Here is a 24,995-nt window from a genome sequence, read left to right as displayed (position 1 = left end):
ACAGCCTTCCAGTGACCCATCTCCTGTCTCGTCTCTTTATGTCTTGTCTGCCTTCTATTTCTTTCATCTGTCTTACTCCTTCTCTCCTTCCTATATTTCTCATTTTCTATATTCATGTGTATCTGTATCTCTGAAATAAGCAAGAAAGAATTGTTCATGGTTTAAAGACCTCCCTTAAGCACCGAGGAATCTAGGTAAAGAAAAAGGACCTTGTCAATTTCTTTCTTCTTGAAAATGCGTATATAAGAAACACAGGGGTGTGACTGTCTTAAATCCCCATCTCGGCCTTTTCCTACTGGCAATGAAACTTAGAGACCTTCTTAAAGGGCTACAGCCCTTCTTTCGGCTCCACAGTCCCCAGCTCTCGGCCTCCCTCTATCCCCTCCCCCTCTATCAGCCCAAACTTGTTTCCGGTGGCCCGGTTAGTGGACCGATCTCTCTCCCTCTCACTCTCTCATTTCCCAGCGTTTCCTCCTTGCGGGCACGGGTCGAGCACTTAAAAGCCACTAGGGCGCTCACCGCTAGAAGTCTCCCGTGACAGGATGAGGGGGTCACAGCCACGATTCTCAGAATAAAATCGCATCCCCCGCAGAAGAAAAACTGTGCGTCGTTAGGTACTCGTCAGTTAAGCACATCCACGTCCCCAGATTTGAAAACGCCGCCTTTCTTTTTCTCTTTCCCTCTCCCTCCGCCCTTCTTTCTTAAGACAATGGGAAATTCGCTTAGCAAAAGGGAACTCTTTGTTGTGGGTCTTAGGGACTCTCTCTCCTGGTTCCAGTTACTAGCACTACAGAGTAGCTTTGTCATGTTAAATGAGAAAAAAAAAAAACTTGGGAGTGCCTGAATGATTTCTATCTGACCCTCGGCCCAGGAGAGGTTCCCGGAGCCTTGTGGATTGTAGGGCATTTTGAATCGGATGTAGAGGATGCTGTGAAAGATTCAGAGGCCTTCTTACGAGAGAAAAATCTCTCGGGCTCCTCTCCCGTGAAGAAGTCCATGTCCCAGTGCCCCTCGGTTACTATCCTCATGTCTGTTTCTGAGGCTAATGTTCCTTGTTTATACCCAGTTCTTAAGGACAATCCCACAGATCCACCCTTTGCTCCCCACCATGACTCCCCTTCTGTCCTATCCCCAGAGGATGAGGCAGACCTCCAGCAGGAGGCTGCCCGATATCAAGAGCCCAAATGGCCCCCACACCTCCCTACCTTTTCTTCCTGACTTCCCCCTTACAACCCTAAAATGTATTTGCAAGAGAAAATTGACCTCTTTTTGGCCGCAGAATTTCAGAGTTATGCACTGCTAATTAGTAACTTGATCTGGAAAACCTGGCGCCAGGAGACGACTTGGAAGAACTGAAACCTCGAAGGTGAAAATCACGTACACGCCCTTTGGGCAAATTCGGATATCTCTGTGTGACTGGTGAGTGTGGTGTGCACCCGTGTAAGTGGAGGACTGGTCCGAGCGAGTGTAGGAGTGTGATCTGTGCGTGTGTTCCTAGTGTGTGTATTGTCTTAATATCTTTCTCCTAGTTCTGTTTATTAAGATTGTTTAACATGGGTCAGAATCGATCGACCCCCAAGGCTTTAATTCTTAATCACTTCTCTGAGATCCACAGGAAAGCTCAGGATCTGGGCTTGAGGGTCAAGAAAGGTAAGTTTAGCATTTATTGTTCATCAGAATGACCTTCCTTTGGTGTGGATTGGCCCCCACAAGATTCCTTCTCAACAAACCATGTGGCTCCAGTAAAAGAGGTAATCTGTAGAAAATCTGCTGTGAATGTATACTCCCCTGGAAATCTCTAGGGGGCATGGGGAAGGAATGTGATAACCTCTGTGAATGGTCTCTGCAAAGAGGCACCCCTCCTTTGTCTGTTTTGCATCACCCTCCTATAGGAGGAAGCCCACTAGTGAGAAAGACTCTGGGAAACTAAGGCAGGCCAATTTCCAGGCATAAGATCCTTTTTCCCACCCAGGTCTAAGATAAAGAGTATCTTGTTGACACCCGTAACACCATGTGGCCTGAGTATAGTGGGGAAAGATAGCCAGTGAATGGCAGTTTGCATTACCAGATCATTTTGCAGTCAGATCTTTGCAGGTAACAAAAGAAATAGGAGAGTATCAAAGCAGAGGAGGCAGGAAAATGCAAGATCTTATGATTAACTGTCATCAGAAACTAAGAAATGTGTCACTAAGGAGCCTATCCCCATGTCTGATAAGAATCTCCCTGCCTCAGAATAAGCCTTGGCTAAAAAATGGTAACTCCTTTGTGATAATTTATTTTGCCAGCTTATACCAACAAGCGCTTTCCTGACCCATTTTTAACAGCAGGAGACTGGCTTTTTAGGCTGGGAAATGGGAAGCAGTGGCCCCAATCGGCTGATAAAAGGTTTCTTTGTCCTGGGGACTGTCCCTTCCTTTCTCAGACCATCAGTTTCTCCCTGTCATATTTTGAAAGGTCAGATTGATCGATCAACTGCAAATGTGTGCATATGTATGTTTGGTGTTTTAATCAGTTCATTGTCTGTCTGTTTGTCTGTCTGTCTGTATGTCTGTCTACGTGGACCACTCGAGTGTTGGAACCAGGCTGAAATCAGTAGTAGAAATTTTAGAGAAGTTAGTGATATGCTACCCAGTGATTTAAGAAATGCAGTTGTTTTTGGAACCTGTCAGACAAGGGTGAATCCTTACCAGAAGGTTGAGCCTATAGAGAAAGCAAAATTCTCAATCTAAATTTCTTGATAGAATAACATTGATGATTATGTGAACCCATCACAGTGCTCCTGAGTCACTTCCATTCCTTTGTTTTTAGTAACCACTTCTATATGCTCTCCTCCCCAACCAGTTAATCAGCTTTCCCCCTAGTCAGAATCTGTTAATTTGTAAGATCAGATCCTTTTAGGACACTGAACTTGTGTTGTAAATTGTGAGTCAATCTGCTAAGTGAGAATCTGTCCTAGAAGAATGTCCTGACTAGTTTGGATGAGGCTAAACAATTTTTCCCTTTCAAACTTCCTTCAGTAAATAATTTCAGTATGCTGCAAGAAGCAGCTTCCCTTATCTCACAGAAACCTTGCTGTTAGAGGCAGCTTCTCTTATCTCACAGAGCAGATCTCAGGTGCTAGCCAGGCCTGATCTTTGGGATGTAGATGCCAGGCTCCAGGAAGGCTGATCTTTGAGATGTAGATTGGTCTTTGATGTGCTAATCCAAGTGCTTATAGCTTATAAAGGTGAGGACAAAATTACTGGCCTGCAGATGTAAAGAAGCAATGTATGTTTTGCTGCCTCAATGTTCTTTCTCCTTTTGATGACATCACTATATTGCCCCTTTAGAGGTACCATGATCTATATGAGGAGATTTCAGGGCTCTCTACTAGGAGGTCTGAGAGAACAGGGGAAAACATGCTTGAGAGAACCTGAGTTTCTTTTATGGGATATAATGAGACTGTAAGAATGGGCTGGGAGAGGCAGAAGAGATACCAGAGTGAATGGAGAGAGGATTGGATTAAACTACTACTAAGATCAAGCAGCCTGGCCATAGGGTTTCCTTCCTTTCCCTGCCCATCGCCATCCACCTCCCTGGAGTTGGGGAAACTACTGCTGGCGGTGGGAAAGATAGATTGCTGCCATCCTTTTTGTGTTCACACAGCAATTCAAATATTTTCTTATGCTAATATCAAAGTTTGGTTAAAAAATTCAAAGGGTTTTTTCTGTGTCTGAAAGCATGTTTGTATTTTTGTGGAATTGTTAAAAATATCTGGTATAGAAAGCTCATGAGTTTAAATAATTAAGGTACAAGAACTATTGAAATTAAGCCAAAGAAGTTTTTATCATGTTTTATAAAAATTGATCATAGGTCTTATGTTGTTATGTTAATGTACATGTTTGTATCTGTCTTGGATTCGAATATTTGATCTAGAAGTAGTTAAAATAACTATGACACATGAAAACAGGTTCAAAAAAATAACGGTTTAGTTTAAACATGAGTTTCTAGAATTATAAAATTGGTTGCAAAATTTGTCTTACCAGTGCTCTATCTGATCTCTGAGACTCTTAGTAACTAAAATTTCTAGAACTTCTAAGAGTTATAAAGTGGAATAATCTCAGATGTCAGCCTTCTGTAATGGTCTCTGTCTGAGTATGGAGAATTTCATGGAAAATGTGGGAAATGTTACTAACTACATTGTTAATAAACCTATCCAGTGCTTGAAAGTACATGCTATTATTTATTTCATGCAAAGCCCTGTCACCAGGTATCAACCTGGCCCTGTGTTTCAGAAAGCTTTGTACACAAGAGTGAAATACTTAATGTTTCATAATAATCTATGAGTGCTTTAATCTTTTGTATTTGTGTTTTCCTGGAAATCAGAATTTTAAGATGTCTTCTGGTTGATTTCTAATGTAAAGTGATCTTTTGCCCAGTGAACATACCTTGTAAGAGCTTTAATTGTGAGTATTTTTAAGGCTTTTTGAATATCTATGGAAGCATTGCAGAGTACAGTTTTTGTTAAGTGAGATTAAGATAAGGTCAGCACCATTTCTGCCTCCTCTCCAGTCTAGCTCTGCAGACACCCTCTGGGCCCTAGTGGTTGCCTCCTTTGACCCGACAGAGGATGCCTGGTGGCTCTGCTCAGTGACAGGCCTGACTCCTCATCTCACTGCCTCTGTTTTCAACTCCTCTTCACAGTTCTGTATGACTGTTCTGGTGGTCCCTGTATTTTGTACCACCCAACTTCCACCCTTTATGATTACTGGTCCCAGCGTGATGTTGCCACACCCCACGGACTCCACCAGGAGCCTGTCACCGCCCTCACCATCGCTGCCCTGTTCACCCTTGGCCTTGCGGGCGCCAGTTCGGGCATCACCACCCTGAACTCACAGCACTCCAGTTTAGCTACACTTCGTGTCGCCATGGATACCGACTTAGAGCGCTTTGAACAATCCATCTCTCACCTCGAGGATTCGCTAACATCGGAGATTGCTCTTCAAAACCACCCAGGACTGGACTTGCTCTTTATGAAAGAGGGGGGATTGTCTGCTGCCTTGGGGGAGGAGTGTTGTTTTTATTTTAACCACAGTGGAGTGATTAAAAACTCCATGTGAGAACTAAGGAAAGGTTTGGAGCGGAAACACTGGCAAAGTGAGTCTTCTAGCTCTGGGTGGGCCCTGCACACTCTACTTCCTTACTTGTTGCCACTCTTGGGTCTCCTGACTGCCCTTTTATTGATTGCTACAGTGGGCCCCTGCAATTTTAACCGGATTATCGCTCTTGTTAGACAACAGATAGCTTCTCTATCTGCCAACCCCATACAGGTGCACTATATTCGCCTGGCTATGGAAGATGCTAGGCTGTCGCAGGCCTCCGCTGGGTCAGTTGAGCTCCCCCGCTGGTCTATCGAATGGACCTTCCCAACACGAGAGTAGTGGCGTCGGACCCGCTCCCTGTGCCCCCCTTTTTTCTTTTTGGAGCCCATCAGTTGCAAGGCAAAGCACTGCAAGGAATGGCCCTGTGGCCAGTTTCCGACTCCCTGAGAGGCATGCTGGGTCTGCATGGACGTTCCTCTGTTCCTGCCTTTTTCCAGAATTCCCTTCTAGCAAGGAGAATTGAGGGATGGGCATCTCATCCTCCCCTCCACAAAACAGAGGTATTTTGCAATCTCGGGGGGACCCAGCCAATACCTCCCTGAACGAGGCTTTTATATAATATCGAAGGGGGAGATGTGGGAAGCCAAGAGCCCTCTCATAGACCCTGGCTGTGGTTCCCATGCTAAGAACTGCTTGGGACAGACATTGGTGACAGTCTCCCAGGACTTCCTGATCTCAGTGAATGCCTGATCTATAGCAAGCAACATCAGGCTGACAGTTAGCTTATCTGGCCTTATCTATAGTAACCTCCAGGATACATCTACTCCCTAAGACCCTTTGATATACAAATGTAAAGCTCAGGATACACCTACTGGCATAAGGTCCTTTGATATACAAATGTAAAGCTCAGGATGCACCTTCTGCCACAAGACCCTTTGATGTACAAATGTCTACCTTGAATGTTAGGTAAAGCTCTTGTTGCTGACCTTACCATATATGGTTATACTGCTTCTGCTCCTGACTGAGCTGCCCGGACCCTATATAAACAGCCTGTATCCCTCAATAAAGTGCTGTCCCTTTTTCTCTCTATTTCTAAACTATACTCTGTCTGTTGTGTCTTGTGTTCATTCGGTCGGTCCTTCCCTGCACCTACGGATCCTAGGGCCACCTCCGCGGGTCGGAGAGTGGTTTGCGGGCCCTCCGCAGTGTGGGGGGCATTTGGGCTCTTGATATCAGGCAGCCTCCTGCTGGAGGTCTGCCTTATCCTCTGGGGATATGACAGAAGGGGAGTCGTGGTGGGGAGCAGAGGGTGGTTCTGTAGGATTGTCCTTAAGAACTGGGTATAAGCGAGGAACATTAGCCTCAGAAACCGGCACAGGGATAGTAACCGAGGGACACTGGGACATGGACTTCTCCTTCATGGGAGAGGAGGCTCAAGAGGCTTTTCTCTTGTAAGAAGGCCTCTGAATCTTTCACAACATCCTCTATATCTGTTGTAAAATTCCTTATGTGCAGGACATCATTTACACTGCTCCGGGAACTTCTCCTGGGCCGAGGGTCCGATAGAAATCATTCAGGCACTCCCCTAAGTTTTTTTTTTTTTCAATACTCTGCAGTGCTAGTAACTGAAGCCCGGAGGGGGTCCTTTAAGACCCACAACAAAGAGTTACCTTTTGCTAAGCGAATTTCCCATTGTCTTAAGAAAGAAGGGCGGAGGGAGAGGGAAAGAGAAAAAGAAAGGCGGCGTTTTCAAATGTGGGGATGTGGATGTGCTTAACTGACAAGTACCTAACGATGCACAGTTTTATCTTCTGCGGGGGACGCGATTTTATTCTGGGAATTGTGGCTGTGACCCCCTCATCCTGTCACCGGAGACTTCTAGCGGTGAGCGCCCTAGGGGCCTTTAAGTGACCCACCCGTGCCCACAGGGAGGAACCGCCGGGAAAGGGAGACAGGGGTAAGGAGCGGAGAAAGTGACTGCGAGAGTGAGAGGGAGAGAGATCGGCCCACTAACAGGGCCACCCGAAACAAGATTGGGTTGAGAAGGAAGAAGAGAGGGGGAAAGAGATGGGCCCACTCACTGGGCCACCCAAAACAAATTTGGGCTGATGGAGGGTGGGGGGGAAGGGATAGAGGGAGGCCGAGAAGGGCCGCGGGACTGTGCAGCAGAGGGGCGGTAGCCCTTTAAGAAGGTCTCTAAGTTTCATTGCCAGTAGGAAAAGGCCGGGATGGGGATTTAAGACAGTCTCCCATAGGGCCCCAGCATTCATTGATAAGGTTCCAGTAGGAAAAGGTCGGGCCGGGGGATTTTACAGTCCCCCACACGGCCCTTACGTTTCTTATACACACATTTTCAAGAAGAAGAAAGAATTGATAAGGTCCTTTTTCTTTACCTAGATTCCTCGGTGCTTAAGGGAAGTCTTTAAACCACGAATAAACAATTCCTTCTTGCTTAAACTCTGACCCATTTTTGGAGGTTAGGAAGAACAGCATTCAAAAATACAGATACACACAAATATACAGATCACGAAACAGAAAATGAGAAATATAAGAAGGAGAGAGGGAGTAAGACACGAAAGGAATAGAAGGCAGAAAAGACATGAAGAGAGACGAGACAAGAGATGGGTCACTGGAAGGCAGAAGCCCCGCATGAATACCTGGGAAAAACAGATGCAAGACACGGGGGAGGCCTGACAAAAGGGCCCATTCAGGTGCTTGTCTGGACAATGGGAAACTTAGCCGTGGTGGATCAGCCAGAGGTGACTTGCGGCCGACGTCTAAGCACCACCATAGACCATATGTTTCCCGTGGAACCACAGACAGCCCAACTGGATTCCGTAGCCTTTCTGGGACCTTAAGAGTGCCAGCCGTGGAACCACAGACTCGAATCAGAGGCGAGGATGCCCCTGACCGCTCATTCACTCACACACATTCCACAAAGGACACAACAAAGGAGCGCGGGGTGGGGGGGGGGCTTATCTCACCCAGTGACCGTCTCATATACCTATTATGAGACTGAACACTCAATTCTCCCCTGATGCCGCCCCGTCGACCTCTGTAACGAGGCAGGGGCTCGTACCCACTCGGCCTCAAATGAGACGGGGATCTGCCCACTCAGCCTCGAACGAGACGGGGATTTTGATTAGGCACGCACTTACCTTTCCGTGAGTCCCGACGGCCGCCACTTCCTGGAGGGGAGTTCGGAGGTCGTCTCCCAGACACCGCCCCACGTTGGGCGCCAGTTGTGGGGGGGAGCCGCCAGACTACTCTCCAGCCCGCAGAGATGACCCTAGGATCCGTAGGTGCAGGGAAGAACCAACCAAATGAACACAAGAGACAGAATGCAGCTTAGAAACAGAGAGAAAAAGGGACAGACTTTATTGAGGGGTATAGGCTGTTATATAGGGTCCGGGGCGAGCTAGTCACATGGTAGTAAGGTCAGCAACAAGAACTTTACATAGCATTCAAGGTAAAACATCTGTAGATCAAAGGGTCTTATGGCAGCAGCTGCAACCTGGGGATATCTATAGATAAGTCCAGATTTACGCAAGTATCTGCCTGCCTGTTCATGGTCACCAGACAAACATCTGTTAGGGTCAGAGGGTCCTGGGAGGCCTCTAAGGAGGAGGCTCTCAGGGTCTGTTTAGGCCCCACAAAGGGGGCTCAGTAATTCAAGGTCTCATAGAGCAGTCTTGGCTCCCAACAAATTTAGACCGTTGACATTGAGAGAGATTATTGTTATGGGGTTTTGTGTCATCTTTCTGTAAGGGTATGTTGTGCTTGTAGGGTTTGTCTTGTCTTATAGTAGCCCCTTTAGCCCTTCTTTTAGGTTTGCTTTTGAGTCTATGAAGTTCCTGAGCTGCTGTTTATCTAGAAAATAGTGTACTGTTCCTTCAGTTTTGAGTGTGAGTTTAGCAGGAAAGAGTATTCTTTGTGAAGCATTCATTTCAGTGAGTTTTTTCACTATATCCCACCATTGCCTTCCGGCTTGAAGGGTTTCCTCTGATCGGCCTTCTGTGAATCTAAGCGGTGCTCCTTTTGATGTGATTTTCTTCTTTGCCCTTGCTGCTTATAGTACTGTGTCTCTATTGGCAGCATCGATCATTCTAACTATGATATATCTTGGAGTGTTTTTGTTAGGGTCTCTTTTAGCTGGCACCCTTCAGGCTCCTTGAACCTGAATGGATGCATTGTCGAGCTCTGTGTATTTTTCCAGCAATGATTTGTTTAACCATGGCTTTTTCACTGGGATTGTTTCCCTGAGCTTCTAATGTTGTTCTTCTGGAATCATCTCCTAGGACTCTGATTCTCTGTAGAGCTATTTTGAGGTCACCTGCCATTGTTTGTTGTTGCCTGTTGGCTTGGTGCAGCTGATCTTCCAGCTCACTTGATTCTGTCTTCATTTGTCTTCTTCTCTTGAGGGCACAGACTGAGTTTTTTATTTCATCTACAGAGTCTTTTATTCGTGATGTTTCTGCTCTTATTTCTTCCTGTAATTTGCCGATTTTTTTCTGTCATGTTACTGTATATCTGTCTGACTGTTTCATTGAGTTCATTGAACATCTTCCTCACTTCATATCTGAATTCTTTGTCAGAGAGGTCCCTTAAGTGATTAGCACCAATGGAGGATTCTGGACTCTTTTCATCGCCCTCCCCATGTGGTGGGGATTTGCGTTGTTTCTTCATATTGGTGTATAGTTTTGGGGACTAGATTTCTTGGTATGACTCAACTACCAGCGGCCTAAAATTAGGCTGCGCCCACTTCTACCAAAGCCATGCCCACTTTTGAAGAAGCCACGCCCGCTTTTGAAAAATCCACGCCCCCATGAATACCTGGTATGTGTGGGGGCGTAACGGCTGGCTGTGGAATAAGACAGGCACAACTTTGGGGATGAAGAGGAAGAGGCAGTGGCTCAGGGCTGCTTTTGTCCCAGGGTCTGAGAGGACGCCTGGGGCACTTGCAAGAAGAAAGCCAAGTCCCGGGTTCGAATCCCGTCAGATAAACTGACCTGGGTGGGGAAGAAGACCAGCACAGCACAGCTGGGTGGGGAAGAAGACCAGCACTGTTGTGTGGGGAAGAAGACAAGCACAACTTTGGGGACGAAGAGGAAGAGGCAAAGGCTCAGGGCTGCTTTTGTCCCAGGCTCCTGAGGATGCAGATCAATGGAAAAAAGTTGAATATCATAACACAGACCCTCAACTACATGATGATTTAATCCGTTGATATAGAAGCTAGAAATATGAAGTGGAACAAGGAAGTCTTTTCAACAAATGGTGCTGGAAAAACTGGGAAGTGCCATGAAAAAAAATGATGTCAGTTTTTTTCTAATGCTGTGCACAGAAGTCAGATAAAAATGAATTAAAGAGGCCATAGACATGCCTCCAGACCCCGCACCAGGACATTTAATTTGGAGCAACCCGGAGGGGTCGAGTGAGGTTTTCTTCCTGCCCCAGCAGCCAAAAACCTCCAAAACTCAACCACTTCCATACTCATGGCGGCTCTCCACATGCTCAGAGGAGCCTCACCGATGAGTAAATCTATCCCTGGACCACACGGCCGCACATCTTATACTTTACTCCACTAATATACCAAGAATAACACACCATATTTGAAGGGTGTGGTTTAAAATAGAAGGCAACCAAACTTAGGGAGAAATATATTTATACATACATATATTTTAGCACACAAGCCTCAACCTTTAACAACATGATACTAATCTCTTAAAGAAGATCTTAATGGCTCCTGGGTGAAAAACAATCTTCACACACTTTCCTCTAAGAAAACATTTTTGGATCATTTTTAGCTATCATTCATATTGAGCAATACAAAAATTATTTGGGTTCTGTTTTGGGGGCATAGTTTGGGGTTCGGGATGGACACATTCAAAATATGGTGGTGAGAAGGTGTCATAGTGGTGGGGTTGGTGTTTGAGTATTAAATGTAATCAAATATTATGAACAACTTTATACAAATAAAATAAAATTTTAAAAAAATGAATTAAAAGGTGGTATGGTGGCTTCATCAGGTCAATCTGCACTTGTGAGGCGAGTGCACCAGCAGCCTGATGGGGCCTTCAGACTTCCAGATACCCCAAAATTGCTGTTGTGCCTTTGGCCAGACCCCAAAAACTTGGGGCAAAATTTACCAAGAAATTAAAAGGCCAAAAGTTAGGTATGTGGAAAACACACCCACAAACCACGTCCAGCTCAGCTATATAATTGGAGGCATGGCCTCTCTGGTTCCTGATTGAACTACTTAATGGCTATGATCCCAGAGACTCAGAAACAAATCTCGAAACCCAGCGGCTTTTGGCAGAAATGCGTCCAGTCCCTGCAGTAGGTTACCGGTGCTGGGCCAACCCAGGTGGGAATAGGTTTCGTGCCTTGGCCTGTTCCCCACAGTGGCCCAGTGGCTGCCATCCTCCAGAGGCCACTGGACAGTCAGGCTTGGGCCCCCAGTGACGAAACTTGTTGGGCCTCAATGGATGGGGGGGGGGGGAGCCGGGCCTGTCCTTCCCACCCCAATGAGACACAAAGTCATCGCCCACAAACGGCCTCTCTGGCTCCTGATCAAGCTGCTTAACTAAGCCTTGATCCCAGAGACTCAGAAACAAATCTAGAAACCCAGCGGCTTTTGGTGGAAATGCGTCTGGACCCTGCAGGAGGTTACTGTCGCCAGGCCACCCCGGGAGGAAACAGTGTTGTCTCTCCTCCTGCTCCCCCTTGGCGGCTCGGTGGCCGTCATCCTCCAGAGGCCATTGGACAGTCAGGTCTGGGCCCGCAGTGACGAAACTTGTTTGGCCTCACAGGATGTGGGTGGAGCCGGTCCTGGTCTCCCTGTCCCAACAAGACCCCAAGTCATCGCCCACGAATGGCCTCTCTGGCTCCTGATCAAGCTGCTCAACGGCCGTGATACCAGAGACTCAGGAGCAAATCTCGAAACCCAGTGGCTTTTGGCAGAAATCCCTCCAGATTTACATGTTAAAATTTTGGAATTTCAAAATCACATGGCCCTACTGCAGCCACGCGACATCATATGTTATTCATAACCAACAATAGAACACAAATTGTCTACTGTTGCCTTTTCAGAAAATCTGAGTGTTGGAGTAAAATCTCAAGTAATAATGGTGTGTCTGGTGTCAAAATATTGAATGTGATCAAAGCAGAGAGAGAGTAATGTGGAAATAATCTGCCCCACAGGTAGGAGGAGGGTGTGGGATGGGGGTATACTGGGGTTTTTGATGGTGGAGAATGGACATGGTGAAGGCATGAGTGTTTCATTGTATGACCGAGACTTAGACCTGAAAGCTTTGTAAATGCACTCATGGTAATTCAATAAATAAAACTTTAAAAAATGAAAAAAAATGAATTAAAGACTTCAATATCAGACCTGAATCCACAAGGTACATTGAGGAAAATGTGGGCAGAAGTCTCCTTGACATTGAAGCTAATGACTTCTTCAAAGATGAAACACCACTGACCAAGCAAGTGGAAGCAAAGATTAACAAATGGGACTACATTAAACTAAGAGGCTCCTACATCTCAAAGGCAATGGTGACCAAGATACAAAGACAGCCCATGGAATTGGTAAAAAGTATTTACCCAGAACACATATGATTAGGGGTTAATATCAAAGATATATAAGTCACTGATAGGACTTTGCAAGAAAAAAAAACCATCAAAAACAGGGAGAACAGAAACTTCTCAAAGCATAAATAATTGACCAAAAGTCACATGAAAGTATACTCTATGTCTCTAATCATCAAGAGATGCAAATCAAAACAACACTCAGTTATCATCTCACACCACGGAGATTAGCAAACATCAAAAAGAACTCACTGTCACTGTCCTCCCGTTGTTCATCAATTTGCTCAAGCGGGCCAAGTAACGTCTCCATTGTGACAAATGCTACTGTGTTTGGCATATCGAATACGTCACGGATAGCTTGCCAGGCTTTGCCGTGCAGGTGAGATACTCTCGGTAGCTTTCCGGGCTCTCTGAGAGGGGTGGAGGAATCGAACTCGGGTTGGCCATGTTGGTCTCTTGCAAGGCAAACGCCCTACCCGCTGTGCTATTGCTCCAGCCCATCAAAAAGAACAAGAACAACCAATGCTGGCATAAATTCAGAGGGAAAGGGACTCTCATTTACTGTTGATAGGAATGCCAACTTCTCTAACCTTTTTTTGTAAAACAATATGGTCATTCCTCAAAAATTAGAAATTGTGCTTTCATAAAACTCAGCAATACCATTCAGAGTAATATACCCTAGGGGCTCCAAAGCATGGTCCAGTAAAGCCATCTGCACTTCTATGTTCATTACAGCACTATTCACAATATCCAAAATCTAGAAATAACCCAAGTGTCTGAGAACAGACAACTGGATAAAGAAACTATGGTACATCTAACCAATGGAATACTCTGCAGATACCAGGAAAAATACAGTCATTAAATTTGCTTATAAATGCATGGACATTGAGAGTACCATACTGAGTGAAATGAGTCAGATAGGGAGAGACATAGATTTATTGCACTACTTTGTGGGGTATAAAAAAATCATGGTATGAGACTAATACCCAAAGACAGTAGAAAGAAAGGCTAGGATGTCTGTTCCATGATTGGAAGCCTGCCACAATTTGTGGGGGAGAGCAGTTAGGACAGAGAAGAGACCACTGTGACAATGAGAGTTGGAAATGGTTACTCTGGACAAGAACTGAGTCATGAAAGGAGGTAAAGGGATATGAATGATAATCTTTCAGTACCCGTATTATAAACCATAATGTCCAAAATGAGAGAGCTCAAGAGTGAGAGTGAGAGAGACAGAGGAGAGATATCTGCTGCAGAGGCAGGCAGGGGGTGCCGTGTCAGGCAGGAAACTGGAGACATTGGTGATGAGAAATATATGCTGGGTGTTGGACTGGTGTTCAAACATTGTATAACTGAAACCCAATCATGAACAACTTTGAAACTGTCTCATGGAGATTCAGTAAAAAAATAAAAATAATAGTTGGGGATCCCCTTCCTGTCGTCCTCAATGCTGTATCCTGTTTTCTTCTTCTCCCAGGTCAGTCAATATTCGAACCTGGGACACCGCCTCCCCCACGCACACTCACCAGCATGTAGGAAAGGGAGAAATTAAGCTCTCACTATTCGCAGATGATATGATACTATACTTAGAGAACCCTAAAACCTCTACCAAGAAACTTCTGGAAACAATAGATTTGTGTAGTTAAGTTGCAGGCTATAAAATCAATACCCAAAAGTCCATGGCTTTCCTATACGCAAATGGTGAGAGAGAAGAAAGTGACATCAAAAAAATAATCCCGTTCACAATTGTGCCCCAGAAAACCAAGTACCTAGGCATTAGCTTAACTGAGGAAGTAAAGGACCTGTACAAAGATAACTACAAAACGCTACTTCAGGAAATAAAAGAGGACACGAGGAAATGGAAAAATATCCCCTGTTCATGGATTGGGAGAATTAATATTGTCAAAATGGCAACTTCCCAAAGCACTGTACAAATTCAATGCTATTCCATTACGATACCCATGACATTCTTCAAAGAAATGGAGCAAACAATACTGAAGTCCATATGGAACAATAAGCCCCCACTAATAGCTAAAGCAATTCTTGGGAAAAAGAAAATGGGAGGAATCAACCTCCCCTACCTCAAACTCTACTACAAAGCAGTAATATTTAAAACAGCATGGTACTGGAACAAAGGCAGAGCCGCAGACCAATGGAACAGGGTTAAATATACTGACACCTCCCCCCAAATATGTGATCATTTATTATTTTATTAAGGAGCAAAAATGTGAAGTGAAGCAAGGAAAGCCTCTTTAGTAAATTGTGCTGGCAAAACGGGACAACTACATGCAAAAAAGTGGTTCAGATCTCTACCTAACACCATGTACCAAACTAAGATCAAAATGGATTGAAGACCTCAACATCAGACCGGAATATGTAGGGTACATTGAAGACAAGGTTGGCAAAATCCTCCATGACATTGAAGCTAACGGTATCTTCAAAAATAACACGCCATTGGACAAGCAAGTGAAAACAGAGACAAATGGGACTATCTTAAACTTCTGCACCTCGAAAGATATAGTGACCAAAATACAAAGACAGAATGGGAAAGGATATTCGCCCAATACCTATCTGATAAGAGGTTGATATCAATGATGTACAAAGCACTGGTTGAACTGCACAAGAAGAAAACATCCAACCCCATCAAAAAATGGGGCGACGAAATGAACAGAAACTTTCTCAAGGAAGAAATCTGAATCGCAAAATGGGACATGACAAAATGCTCTACATCACTAATCATCAGGGAGAAGCAGACCAAAACAACAATGAGATATCATCTCAAAACACAGAGACTGCCCCACATCCAAAAGTACAAAAGCAACTGGTGTTGGCAGGGATGTAGCGAGAAAGGGAGCCTCCTTCACTGCTGGTGGGAATGCCGACTGGTTCAGCCATTTTGAAAAAGAGTATGAACGATTCTCAAAAAATTATAAATTAAGCTACCATTTGACCCAGCAACACCACTCCTGGGACATATCCCAGAGAGGCAAAAAAGTATAGTCGAAGTGACATCTGCACTGTTCACAATAGCCAAAATTTTGGGAAAAAAATCGAATGCCCGAGAACAGATGACTGGTTAAAGAAACTTTGATACATCTATACAATGGAGTACTTTGAAGCTGTTAGAGAAGATGAAGTCATAAAATTTACATACAATTGGTTCTATATGGAAATTATCATGCTAAGTGATATGAGCCAGAAAGAGAGTGACAGACATAGAGAGACTGCGCTCGTCTGGGGAATATAAAGTAACAGAATGTGAGATGAACACACAAGAATAGTAGAGATAAGCACCAAGAGGTCTGCTCCATGTCTTGGTAGATGGCACCACATGCTGGGGTATAAAGCAGCTCAGATAGAGAAGGGAACACCAAGTAAAGAATGTTTAAAGGACCCACTCTGCATGCGATATGCGTGCTGAAAATAGGATGTAGACAGAACATGATTGCAAACTGCAACACCCTAAAGGGAAGATAGAGCAAAAGGGAATGCCCTGCCACAGAGGCGGGATATGGTGGGGGGATGGGGTGGTGGGAGGCTATTAGTATCACTGGTGGTGGAGAATGTGCACTGGTGGAGGGATGGGTACTCAATTATTGTGTAACTGAAACCCAAGCACAAAAGTCTGTAAGTCTACAAGTGTACCTCATGGTGTTTCACTAATAAAAAATAATAACAGTGGATATTGAAAATTTCTACATGGATTTTCCTTTGGGGGGTGTTGAGGTGAAAACCAAGTGATTCTCTCCTGGCTGTGCATTCAGGATCACTCCTAGCATGCTTGGGGGACCACATGGAATACCAAGGATCTCTCCCGGGTCAGCTGAATGCAAGGCAAGTATCTTACTCGCTGTACTATTTTTGTGGCCCCTGTACCTGGATTTTGTATTGAAAGTATAATTGCCATGTTGTTTAAGGGTCATTGCACTTCATTTTCATTACCATTATATTCAGAGTGTCTTTCTATAATATTGATAGTGAGCAAGTTGACTTCAGATATTCCACCCTTTTCTGAAATGGTGTAAGTTGTGTCCATATGTCACATGTAATAATATCTTTATTTATTCTGGGTCTTTCCCAGTTTTTCCCATTGCTGCAGAGGAGGAAGAACAATCACAAGTATGTTATATGAGTTGCCCTAGTGGTATGTAATAAATTGATCTTGTCAATGATCCCTAAGCACCGATTGATTAGGGTAGAAAATGACCCAGATTCAAAAACCTTGAAACAACCTTTCTGTCTCACTCTAGTGGGCATCTTCTGGACTTCTTGGGTCTCATAATTTGGAATAGTGAATTTGCCAGCACTTTTTTATTTCTCCAGAGCATGTTTTTCTATGCTTAGGTACCCAGAGGAGGATGTCGCTGTAGAAATGTTAGCAAATGACAGCCACCCATATGCTTCTCTTTATTTTATTTTATTTTTATTAGTGAAACACAATGAGTTACAGTTGTACACTTACAAATTTTTGAGCTTGGGTTTCACTCATACAATGATCAAACACCCATCCATCCACCAGTGCCCACCCTCCACCAACACGGGTCCCAGTATCCCTCCCAGCCCCCAGCCCCCACCCCACCCTGCCTCTGTGGCAGGGCATTCCCTTTTGTTCTCTATCTTCTTTTGGGTGCTGTGGTTTGCAAATAGGCATTGAATGGCAATCATGTTTGGTCTATTGTCTACTTTCAGCATGATTCTCCCATTCTGGGAGGATCCTCCCAACACCTTTTATTTGGTGCTCCTTTCTCTATCTGAGCTTCCTTTTCCCCTAGAATGTGTGGCTGGCCTCCAATCCATGGAGAAAAACTCCTGGTACATTAGGTACATTGAAGACAAAGTTGGCAAAACCCTCCATGAGTTGTTTATATATTTTTATTTATTTATTTTTAAATTTTTTATTAGTGAAACACCATGAGGTACAGTTGTAGACTTACAAATTTTTGTGCTTTGGTTTCAGTTATACAATGATCGAGTACCCATGCCTCCACCAGTGCCCATTCTCCACCACCAATGATCCAAATTGCCCTCCCATCCTCCCATCCCACCCATCCAGCCCTGCCTCTGTGGCAGGGCATTCACTTTTGTTCTCTCCTTTTGGGTGCTGTGGTTTGCAAAAGAGGCATTTAGTGGCAATCATCTTAGGTCAATAGACTACTTTCAGCATGCATCTCTCATACTGGGAGGATCCTCCCAACACCCTTTATTTGGTGCTTCCTTCTATATCTGAGGTGCCTTTTCCCCTAGCATGTGCGGCTGGCCTCCAGGCCATGGAGTAAACCTGGTACTTTATCTCGGCCATTGTTCGGTGTCAGTCTCTTATTTTGTTACTTTATGTTCCCCACATGAATTTAATTTTTCTATATCTGTCCCTCTCTGACTCATTTAGCTTAGCATGATGCTTTCCATGTAGTACCACTTGTATGTAAATTTCATGACTTTATTTTTCCTAACAGCTACATAGTCTCCATTGTGTAGATGTACCAAAGTTTCTTTAGCCAGCCATCTGTTCTCGTGTATTCAGGTTTTTTCCAGATTCTGGCTATTGTAAAGAGTGCTGCAATGAACAAACAAGTGCAGATGTCACTTCGACTATCCTTTTTTGCCTCTATGGTATATATTCCCAGGAGTGGTATTGCTGGGTCAAATGGGAGCTCATTTTCTAATTTTTGGAGAATAGTCCATACTGTTTTCCAAAAGGGCTAAACCAGTGAAATGACCCACCAGCAGTGAAGGAGGGTCCCTTTCTCGCCACATCCGCACCAACACCGGTTGCTTTTGTTCTTTTGGATGTGGGCCAGTTTCTGTGGTGTGAGATGATATTTCATTGTTGTTTTGATCTGCTTCTTCCTGATGATTAATGATGTAGAGCATGTTCTCAACACATGGTCTATTTTGAGAAATTTTCCCTGTGCACTGAAGAAGACTGTGTATTCTTTCTTTTGGGGGTGTAAAACCCTGTATAAGTCTATAAGCCCTCTCTTCTATTTCTTCATTCAAATGAATGTTTCCTTGCTGAGTTTTGTTCTTGTTGATCTATCCAGAGGTGATAAGGTGATGTTGAAGTCTCCGGCTACTATTGTGTTGCTAGCAATGTCCTCCTTAAAATCTTTTAACAGTTGTTTTAAATATTTAGCTGTTCCCTCATTAGGTGCGTATATATTTAAGAGTGATTTATTCCTTTTGTCCGTATCTCTTGATGAATAGAAAATGGCCTTCGCTGTCCCTTGTAATCTTTTTCAACCTGAAATTGATGTTGTTGGATACTACTATGGCTACCCCGCTTTTTGAGGGAGCTGTTTGCTTGCAGGATTGTTTTCTATCCTTTAACTTTGAGTTTGTGTTTGCTCTGACTGTTGAGATGAGTTTCTTGTAGGCAGCAGAATGTTGGGTTCTGACTCTGAATCCTTTTTGCCACTCTGTGTCTCTTAATTGTTGAATTTAAAACATTAATCTTGAGAGAAATTATTGTTATGGGGTTTTGTGTCATCTTTCTGTAAGAGTCTGTTGTTCTTGTAGGTTTTGTCTTATCTTATAGTAGCCCCTTTAGCCCTTCTTTTAGGTTTGGTTTTGTGTCTATGGAGTTCCTGTGTTGATGTTTATCCAGAAAATAGTGTACTGTTCATTCGAGTTTGAGTGAGAGTTTAGCTGGATAAATTATTCTTGGTGAAGCATTCATTTCAGTGAGATTTTCCACTATATCCCACCATTGCCTTCAGGCTTGTATGGTTTCCTCTGATAGGTCTGCTGTGAATCTAAAGGGTGCTCCTTTGTATGTGATTTCCTTCTTTGCCCTTGCTGCTTGCAGTATTGTGTCTCTATTGGCAGCATCGATCATTCTAACTATGATATGTCTTGGAGTGTTTTTATTAGGGTCTCTTTTAGCTGGCACCCTTTGGACTCCTTGAACCTGAATGACTGCATTGTCGAGCTCTGGGAATTTTTCAGCAACGATTTGTTTAACCCGTGACTTTTTCATTGGGATTGTGTCCCTGAGCTTCTGATACTCCAATGATTCTAATGTTTTTCCTCTTCGAATCACCTTCTTGTACTATGATTCGCTCCAGAGCTATTTTGAGGTCCCTTGTCATTGTTTGTTGTTGCCTATTGGCTTGGTGCAGCTGATCTTCCAGCTCACTGATTCTGTCTTCAGCTGTGGCCATTCTACTGTTGAGGGCAGAGACTGAGCTTTTTATTTCATCTACAGAATCTTTAATTCGTGACATTTCTGTGTGTAGCTTTCCAATTTCTCCTCTCATTTCTTCCTGTAATTTCTCGATCGTTTCTCTCATGTCCTCCTTTAATTTTTGGATATCTGTATGATTGTTTCATTGAGTTCATTGAACATCTTAATTATTTCATATCTGAATTTTTTCTCAGAGTTGTCCCTTAGGTGAGTAGAACCAATGGAGTTTTCTGGACTCTTTTCATCGTCCCCCCCACGTGGTGGGGATTTGCGTTGTTTCTTCATGGTGGTGTGGAGGCATGGGAACTGAGATGTTACACGAGATTTCTAGGTATGATTAAACTACCTGTGGCCGCGTGAGCTCTGCTGGCCCAAAATTAGTCCACGCCCACTCCTACAGTAGCCTGCCCACTTCTGAAGAGGCCACGCCATCACAGGTACCTGTTGTCTGTGGGGGATATAATTTGGAGGGGGAGGGGAGAAGACTGGCACCGCATTGGGGAAGAACAGGAAGAGGCTCAGGGTGCTGAGTGTCCCAGGGTTCTAGAGGACACCTGGGGCACGTGCGTGAAGAAAGTCAAGTCCCGAGTTCAAATACTGACGGATTAACTGACTTGAGGGGGAAAAAGACCCGTGCAGCTTTGGGGACAAACAGAAAGAGGTTCAGGGATTCTGAGCATCCCAGGATCCTAGAGTTCTTTATTTAATTTTAGAATAGTTACAATTTTCACGTGTTTAAAAAGGAAAAATACCCTCCTCCCCATCCTCAACAAACCAGCAATCCTCTTCTCTATGATCAGTGTTATCAGTTGCTTAGGACCTTGATGAGTTTATAAGAAGTAGAAGTTGTAACCTGTGATAGGCCAGTACTTCACCAGAGTCTGGAACTCCCAGATTTGAGGTACAAATGGGAATGAGAAGAATGAAGAAGGGGTAGAGAAGCATGAATTTTGGGATGGGGTTAAATAAGCATTTAATTAAAAACTTTTTAAATAACCACCATTTCCAAAGTTATTGTTAGTTGAATTTTAGGCATATAATATAACAACTCACTTCACTGGCCATGAGTCTGTTCCAAGCTCCGGCTAAGGAGGCATCCGCTAGGACTCCTTCCGCGGGGAACAAGGGATCCATTATTTCCTGAGTTCAATTCCTCCGCCCCTCTCGGAGAGCCCGGCAAGCTACTGAGAGTATCTCGCCTGCATGGCAGAGCCTGGCAAGCTACCCGTGACGTATTCAATATGCCAAACACAGTAACAACAAGTCTCATGATGGAGACGTTACTGGGCCCGCTCGAGCAAATCGATGAACAACGGGAGGACTGTGACCGATAATATAACAAAAATCACATCATCAATGTCAACGTCCCTCCACCAGTGTTCTCATACTCCTTCTCCCCCACCCCACCCCTGTCTGCCACCTTTCCTGGCACATTAAGAAGTTCTACAACTTATATCTCATGTTTTCAGTGCTGCTTAATCTGTGCTTGCTATATATAACTATACCATTCTCTCACATTATCAGTGTAAGAAAATACTCAACACCTGTTCCCTATTATTTACCTTTCTCATCTTCTTCCCTGCCCCCTTGATTTTTTTCCTTCTCTGTCTCCTCCCTAAGCTCTGGGATCAAGGGTGATATAGGCATCCTCCCTTTACTTTATTACATTTCTTCATCCAGTTATTTGATATATCACAGATGAGCGAGATCATCTTGTGTTTGTTTTTCTTCTTCTGGCTTATTTCACTCAATATATCTTCCAGTTCCAACCAGGTTGCAACACAAATTGCATGATTCCATTGTTCCTTGCAGCTGCATAGGGTTCTATCGTGTATATATACCACATCTTCGTAATCTACTCATCTGTTTTTGGACCCTAGGTTGATTGCATACTTTATCTATTATAGCAAGTGCAGCAGTTTCTACGAAGCAAATATTACCCTGATAACAAAAGCAGACAGAGATACCACAAAGAAAAAGAATTACAGGTCGATATCCCTGATGAACACAGAGGCAAAGATCCTCAACAAACTACTAGCAAATAGAATCCAACTACTCATCAAAAAGATCGTACACCATGACCAAGTAGGATTCATCCCAGGGATGCAAGGATGGTTTAACATTCGGAAACAAATCAACATAATCCATCATATCAACAAAAGAAAAGATAAAAACCATATGATCATATCAATAGATACAGAGAAAGCATTTGACAAGATCCAGCACCCGTGTATGATGAAAGCCCTCGCCAAAATGGGGATAAAGGGGACTTTCCTCAATATCCTTAAAGCCATCTACCACAAGCCTACAGCAAGCATCATCCTCAATGGGGAAAAACAGAGAGCCTTCCCTCTAAGATCAAGGACCAGACAAGGATGCCCGCTCTCTCCACTGCTGTTCAGTATAGTACTGGAAGTACTTGCAATAGCGATTAGGCAAGAAAAATGTATTAAGGGCATTCAGGTAGGAAAGGAAGAAATCAAGCTCTCACTATTTGCAGATGATATGATACTATACTTATAGAACCCTATAACATCCACCAAGAAACTCCTAGATACAATAGACGTGTATAGCAAAGTTGCAGGCTCTAAAATCAATACCCAAAAGTCCATGGCTTTTCTATACGCAAATAATGAGAGAAAAGAAAGAGACATAAAAAAAAACAATCCCGTTCACAACTGTGTCCCAGAAAATCAAGTACCTAGTAATCAGCTTAACTAAGGAAGTAAAGGACGTGTACAAAGAAAACTACAACACGCTACTTCAGGAAATAAAAGAGGACACGAGGAAATGGAAAGATATACCCTGCCATGGGTCGGGAGACTTAACATTGTCAAAATGGAAATATTCCCAAAGCATTGTACAAATTCAATGCAATCCTTATAAGGATACCCATGACATTCTTCAAAGAAATGGAGCAAACACTTCTGAAATTTATATGGAACAATAAGCCCCCACGAATACCTAAAGCAATTCTTGGGAAAAAGTAAATGGGAGTAATCAACCTCCCTAACTTCAAACTCTACTACAAAGCAGTAATGATTAAAACAGCATGATGCTGGATCAAAGGAAGAGCTGCAGACCAATGGAACAGGGTTGAATACACTGACATCTCCCCTCAATTTTATGACTACCTAATCTTTGATAAAGGTACAAGAAATGTGAAGTGGAATAAGAAAAGCCTCTTTAACAAATTGTGCTGGCAAAACTGGACGGCTACATGCAAAAAAAATGGCTCAGAACTCTTCCTAACACCACGTACAAAAGTAAGATCAAAATGGATTGAAGACCTCAACATCAGACCAGAAACCATAAGGTTCATTGAAGACAAAGTAGGCAAAACCCTCCATGACATTGAAGCTAATGGTATCTTCAAAGAAGTCACGCCACTGGACGACAGTGAAAACAGAGATAGATAAATGGGACTATCTTAAACTGAGAAGCTTCTGCACCTCCAAAGAAACAGTGACCAAAATACAAAGACAGTCTACAGTATGGGAAAGTATATTCGCCGAATACACATCTGACAAGGGGTTGATATCAAGGATATATAAAGTACTGGTTGGACTCCACAGGAAGAAAACATCCAACCCCATCAAAAAATGAGGCAATGAAATGAACAGAAATTTTCTCAAAGAAGAAATCAGAATGGCAAAAAAGCACATGAGAAAATGCCCTACATCATTAATTATCAGGGAGATGCAGTTCAAAACCACAATGAGATACCATCTCACATTTCAGAGAATGGCCCATATCTGAAAGAACAAAAGCAACCGATGCTGGCACGTATGTGGCGAGAAAGGGACACTCCTTCACTGTTGTTGGAAATGCCGACTGGTTCAGCCCTTTTGGAAAACAGTATGGCCGATTTTCAAAAAATTAGAAATTGAGCTCCCATATGACCCAGCAATACCACTCCTGGAAATATATCCCAGAGAGGCAAAAAAAAGTATAGTTCCAGTGACATCTACACTTGTTTGCTTATTGTAGATTCTTTACAATAGCCAGAATCTGGAAAAAACCTGAATGCCCAAGAACAGATGACTGGTTAAAGAAACTTTGGTACCTCTACACAATGGAGTACTATGTAGCTGTTAGAAAAGATGAAGTCATGAAATTTACATAGAAATTATAAAGTATCATGCTAAGCGAAATGAGTCAGAAAGAGAGGGATAGACTTAGAAAGACTGCATTCATCTGTGGGATAAAAAGTAACAAAACAGAAGATTAATACCCAAGAATAGCTGAGATCAACACCAGGAGGATTACTTCATAGCTTTGAGGCCAGCCGGGAATTCTAGGGGAAGGGGCAGCTCAGATAGAGAAAGGAGCACCAAATAAAGGGTGTTTGGAGGATTCTCACATGAGGGGAGATGCATATTGAAAGTAGACTATGGACTGAACATGATTGCCACTCAATGCCTCTTTTGCAGACCATAACAACCAAAAAGAGAGAGAATAAAAGGGAATGCCCTGCCACAGAGGCAGGGTGGGATGGGGGGATGGGTGTGGGAGGGATACTGGGATCCGTGGTGGTGGAAAATGTGCACTGGTGGAGGGATGGGTATTTGCTCACTGTATAATTGAAACCCAAGCACAAAAATTTGTAAATTTACAACTGTACCTCAGGGTGTTTCACTAATAATTTTTTTTTTAAAAAAGACACAGAGTGGCAGGATGGGTTAGAAAATTGAACCCAACATTCTGCTGCCTGAAAGAAACATATCTCCATAGTCAAAGCAAACACAGGCTCAGAGTCAAAGGCTGGAAAACAATCCTACAGGCAAACAACTCCCATAAAAAAGCTGGGGTAGCCATCCTAGTATCAGACCTCATTGGTTTCAGACTGAAGAAAATGACAAGAGACAGTGAAGGCCATTTCTTATTGATCAACGGATCTGTAAAACAGGAAGCACTTACAATACTAAATTTATATGTACCTTATGAGGGACCAGCAAAGTACTTAAAACAACTATTCATAGACTTTGAGAAAGACATCCATAGCAACACAATACTAGTGGGAGACTTCAACAATGCTTTATCACCTCTTGATAGATCAGCCAGACTCAAGCTTAGCAAGGACATACTTCATCTGAGGGAAACAATGGAAGAAAGGGACTTAGTAGATATATACAGAACACTTCATC

This window comes from Sorex fumeus, unplaced genomic scaffold (genome assembly GCF_029834395.1).
Source record: "Sorex fumeus unplaced genomic scaffold, SorFum_2.1 ptg000073l, whole genome shotgun sequence".
NCBI classification, from domain to species: Eukaryota; Metazoa; Chordata; class Mammalia; order Eulipotyphla; family Soricidae; genus Sorex; species Sorex fumeus.
Note: the sequence above shows the minus strand (reverse complement) of the source record.